Genomic DNA, 5,630 nt, shown 5'->3' with positions numbered 1-5,630 from the left:
TCTCCAAGCCGGACCCGTAGGTATCGTTGTGTGCTCGCTCTCATTGGCCCGCCTAACCAGAAAATGCCTGCGGTACACCCATTTGGATAAGAGTGCACGCAGATGCGGGCCTCGACGGCTACACATTTCCTCGGGCGGCCGCCTCCCGGCCTCCGTGGAGCGCGGGATGCACGGTCCCATCGACAAGCCTCTCCCGTTTTTACCGTGGCGTCGCGGTTCACCACGGCGGGCGGGTCGGTCTCCTCCGCATAAAAAGGGGGACCCCCGCTTTTTGTTCCACGAAATCGCACAAGCTTTTTTCGCATCCACGGTTTGCCACCGCACACCAAAATGCCGATCCGGCTGCCTACTTTAGCCAACAGGTGGAGCCAGGCGCGCCGTACTTGCGCGGCACTTCCCACGTCCACCGAAGTCGGTGCCAAGGACCACTTTCGGCGCCGGAGCCGCGTACGAGCCTACTCGAGGCGGAAGAACGAAGCCAGCAAGGGCCTGGCCGCAAGTGCGTTCAATTGTCGGGACGTCCAAGTCCCTCGTTCTTCCGTGCTTCCTCTTTCGGCAAGTCGTTGCGGCACCTTCCCAAAGCGCGCAGACCCGCTAATCGCGACGAGCGCGACGTGGCCGTGCCGCCTTTCCCTCGGCAGCAAGCAAAACGCCTGGCAACGTCGACGCTCCCCTAACCGCGATCTCGCACCGTGTTTCGTGTGGCGAATTCAAAAGCCGGCCGGCGCTGCTGCAACCATTACGGTCGGTACGCATACGCCGCGGAGGGCGGGACGGTCATCGGAGCGTGCGGTTCCTCCATCGAGTACTGCGCACCTCGGCCGTCGCATCGCCGTGCCATGACCGGCCGCGCGTCAACGCGAACCGGTGCCAGCGAGATCCCTCGCCTGCAAGAACCGACCGGCAGCCTCCGTCACCCGAGGACGCGGAGGCGCTTGCCGCGGACGGCGGGACGGTATGCACTGGTGCACAGCGGACCCGTCACATCGCCAGTTCCTTGACCGACCGCCGACGCTTGTGCCGTTCCTCTCGTACTTGGCAGTCGCCGCGCGATTGTCGGGTCTCGTTCTTGCACGCTCGAACGGTCGGGAGGGCACTCGGCTGGCGTTTCGGGAACGCGCAGCCTCGCCTTCTACCGACGTAACCACGACTCGCCGTTCGCGCTCCGCCGCTCCTGTTTACAGTACTAGGCGGTCCCGCAGCGGTCGGGTCGCGCATTTCGAGCGCTTCGAGCCACGGTGCAGTGGCGGGTCGAAAGCCGACCTATGAGTGCGTTGCGCCGTTTGTACCCGCGTCCGCCACCTGGCCGACCGTCCAAGGTCGCGGTGTTGGCGTCCGCTGGGCGCAACAATTTGTCACGGGGTGCCGCTCCACATTCAGGCAGCCCCGTGGGGAAAAGCCGACCCCGCGTCCAAACGGGGTCAGCGGCAGAAAGTGTCGGGCGCAGACGCAGCTGAGGCGCTCACCCTTCACAATCCGTTAATGATCCTTCCGCAGGTTCACCTACGGAAACCTTGTTACGACTTTTACTTCCTCTAAATGATCAAGTTTGGTCATCTTTCCAACAGACCGGCGCAACCGAAAGGCCGCGCCGGACATCGGTCCGAAGACCTCACTAAATCATTCAATCGGTAGTAGCGACGGGCGGTGTGTACAAAGGGCAGGGACGTAATCAACGCGAGCTTATGACTCGCGCTTACTGGGAATTCCTCGTTCAAGGGGAACAATTGCAAGCCCCTATCCCAATCACGAAAGAAGTTCCACGGGTTACCCAGTCTTTTCAGACAGGGATAAAGACACGCTGCTTCCTTCAGTGTAGCGCGCGTGCGGCCCCGGACATCTAAGGGCATCACAGACCTGTTATTGCTCTGTTTCGTGCGGCTAGGAGCCGCTTGTCCCTCTAAGAAGGTTGTAAGGTGCTGGGAACCCCGCACCTATTTAATAGGCTAGAGTCTCGTTCGTTATCGGAATTAACCAGACAAATCGCTCCACCAACTAAGAACGGCCATGCACCACCATCCACCGAATCAAGAAAGAGCTCTCAATCTGTCAATCCTCCCAGTGTCCGGGCCGGGTAAGTTTTCCCGTGTTGAGTCAAATTAAGCCGCAGGCTCCACTCCTGGTGGTGCCCTTCCGTCAATTCCTTTAAGTTTCAGCTTTGCAACCATACTTCCCCCGGAACCCAAATACTTTGGTTTCCCGGAAGCTGCCCGCCGAGTCATTTGAGTAACTCAGGCGGATCGCTGGTTGGCATCGTTTATGGTCAGAACTAGGGCGGTATCTGATCGCCTTCGAACCTCTGACTTTCGTTCTTGATCAATGAAAACATTCTTGGCAAATGCTTTCGCAGTAGTTCGTCTTGCGACGGTCCAAGAATTTCACCTCTAGCGCCGCAATACGAATGCCCCCGTCCGTCCCTCTTAATCATTACCTCGTATTCCAAAAACCAACAGAACAGAAACGAGGTCTTGTTCTATTATTCCATGCAAGTTTATTCAGGCGACTCGCCTGCGTTGAGCACTCTAATTTTTTCAAAGTAAAAGCACCGGCCATCTCGAGGCACACAATGAAGTGCACCAAGAAAGAACCGGCATGATGTTCAGTCCGAGCCGTCGCATCGGGTAGATGCACTACTCGTCTGGAACTGAGATCCAACTACGAGCTTTTTAACCGCAGCAGCTTTAGTATACGCTATTGGAGCTGGAATTACCGCGGCTGCTGGCACCAGACTTGCCCTCCAATTGATCCTCGTTAAAGGATTTAGAGTGTACTCATTTCAATTACGGGGCCTCAAAAGAGTCCCGTATTGTTATTTTTCGTCACTACCTCCCCGTGCCGGGAGTGGGTAATTTGCGCGCCTGCTGCCTTCCTTGGATGTGGTAGCCGTTTCTCAGGCTCCCTCTCCGGAATCGAACCCTGATTCTCCGTTACCCGTAACAACCATGGTAAGCAAGTAACCTACCATCGAAAGTTGATAAGGCAGACACTTGAAAGAAACGTCGCCGGCTCGTGGCCATGCGATCAGCACAAAGTTATCCAGAGTCACCACACAATACGGGCCGAAACCCGATCGATCTTGGTCTAATAAAAGCACCCGTTACCCAAAGGGCTCCAGGCTCACTGCATGTATTAGCTCTAGAATTGCCACAGTTATCCAAGTAGGAAGAAACGATCTAAGGAACCATAACTGATTTAATGAGCCATTCGCGGTTTCGCCTTATTTCGGCATGTACTTAGACATGCATGGCTTAATCTTTGAGACAAGCATATGATTACTGGCAGGATCAACCAGGTAATCGTTCGACTGCGCGTCCGTCCTCGCCCTCGGCGGGCCGGACGCAGTCTGTGTGCGGCGGAGGCCACCTTCAGGCGCCCCAACACGCTTATTTTGCACTCCGAGATGACGGCGTTCGAGCTCGCTACGGCACAACCTTCCCGAAAGACGAGTGGGAGCCGTGCGGCAAGAAGCACGTTCATGCTCGCTCTTTTTCGTTGCATCGACTCGGTCGCGCCGTGCGGGTTGCCCAAGCCCGCTGCACTGTCGGTGGACCGGCCGGAACTAGCAACGGAGCCGAGACTGCAAAGCCGCCAGACGACGGGTCACGCCCGCGTCTTCGGCGCTTTCGCATCTGAATCGCCCGAGGACGACACGGAACACACCTCGATATCGTGGTAAAACGGCACCGTCCGACAACCAGCCCCTAACGCATCAAGCGGATGAGGCTGCAGACGACTGCCGTGGATTCCCCTGGAGCAGACCCGAGGACACGCTTGACGAGGCCGAAGCCCGCCGCATATCAGACACCCGGTCGCTTTCGCGTACGCCGCTCACGAGAACCCCCACATAATAGCAGCGATAAGTACCCAGACCTCCTTGGGCCCTAATACGAGCGTACTCGAGAAAATTTCACCGCGGGTGTGCCCCGAAACGTGTGGCATGTTGAGCGTGCCACAAGTCTACGTCGCTCTCAAACCCGCCGAGGTCGTAGAATTTGCGACCCTACTCACGAAATTCCCACCGAGGATACGGCCGCAAACGTACCGCACCTTGGGTAGGCCACGAGTTTGTGCAACACTACGCTGACGGCACAGCACCGAGGTCGTGCGCGCACGCACGGGAAAATTCCGCCGCGGTTTCTGCCGAAAACGTGAGGCACCACGACTCTCCGCAAGTTCGCGTCGACTGCGAAAGACCGAAGTCGTGAACGACGTGTCCGCTACTCGCCGCCGACACGCTGGACACCAAACGTACAACGACTCGACGGCGTCGTAGAGGCCCACGACGCGGTTTTCCTTAACGACGTCTCGGCGTGGCACCGACAGGTTAGAACGGCCGACCAACGTTCCCTGTCCGCCGTTCGGCTCAGTCGAAGGGCTCGGCGACTTCGGCAACGCTGCGAAGCCGCACGGTGACGCACGCCATGTCCCCATTTTTTTTTTTCTTTCTGCGTCTGCCGGGGTGCCCCTATAATAGCAGCGATAAGCACCCAGACCGCCGTGGGTCGCTCGCCCCGGCTGACGTGGTTTTTCGTACTCCTGCGGCGGTCGCCGTCAAGCACGTCCAAATACGCTACTTTCGTGGGCGCATTCACGCTCTTTCGCTTCGCCGGAGTGCCAGCACTCACTCTGCCAAAAACGGCGAACATCCGAGCGGCGGTTCCCACTTTTGCGTCGGCGTCGCAAACCCCGCCCCGGCAGACGAGGTTTGCCGTACTCGTGCGACGGTGGCCGGCGGGCACGTCGAAAGACGCCGATATCGTGCGCGAATTGGCGCACCTTGGCTTCACCGGAGTGCCGCCACTGACTCCTCCAAAAACGGCGAAGATCCGAGCGGCGCTTCCCACTTTCGCATCGGCGTCCCGAACTCCGCCCCGGCTGACGCGGTTTACCGTACTCGTGCGACGGTCGCCGGCGAGCACGTGGAAAGACGCCGATATCGTGCCCGAATCGGCTCCGTTCGGCTTCGCCGGAGTGCCAGCACTGGCTCGGCGAAAGACGACGAACATCCGAGCGACGGTTCTCACTATTGCGTACGCGTCGCAAACCCCGCCCCGGCAGACGCACTTTGCCGTACTCGTGCGACGGTCGCCGGCGAGCACGTAGAAAGACGCCGATATCGTGCCGGAATCGGCCCCGTTTGGCTTCGCCGGAGTGCCAGCACTCACTCGGCCACAAACGGCGAACATCCGAGCGGCGGTTCCCACTTAGCCGTCGGCGTCCCGAACTCCGCCCCGGCAGACGCGGTTGCCGAGCTCGTGCGACTAGCGACCGCGAAGCCGTCTCGCGACGCCGCTTTCGTGCGCGGCTCCCACTGCGACCTGGGTCACCCGAGGTCGACGAGCAAAAAAGAATGTCGAAAAAAATTTTTTTTTTTTTTTGCGTCTGCCGGGGTGCCCCTATAATAGCAGCGATAAGCACCCAGACCGCCATGGGTCGCTCGCCCCGGCTGACGTGGTTTTTCGTTTTCCTGCGGTGGTCGTCGTCAAGCACGTCCAAACACGCCACTTTCGTGGGCGCATTCGCGCTCTTTCGCTTCGCCGGAGTGCCAGCACTCACTCTGCCAAAAACGGCGAACATCCGAGCGGCGGTTCCCACTTTTGCGTCGGCGTCGCAAACCCCGCCCCGGCAGA

General features: G+C 59.0%; 1 non-coding gene across 1 annotated transcript; it reads right to left on the bottom strand.

The window, feature by feature from the left end:
• Positions 1-1,480: 1,480 nt before the first annotated feature.
• On the bottom strand, positions 1,481-3,295 carry LOC142793864 (small subunit ribosomal RNA). Its single transcript, XR_012891882.1, has one exon. It is a non-coding gene; the product is annotated as a small subunit ribosomal RNA (ribosomal RNA).
• Between the last annotated feature and the right edge of the window lie 2,335 nt (positions 3,296-5,630).

The sequence above is a fragment of the Rhipicephalus microplus genome, unplaced genomic scaffold, assembly GCF_043290135.1.
Source record: "Rhipicephalus microplus isolate Deutch F79 unplaced genomic scaffold, USDA_Rmic scaffold_342, whole genome shotgun sequence".
In the NCBI taxonomy this organism is placed as follows: Eukaryota; Metazoa; Arthropoda; class Arachnida; order Ixodida; family Ixodidae; genus Rhipicephalus; species Rhipicephalus microplus.
This window is presented reverse-complemented; position numbering and strand designations above follow the sequence as displayed.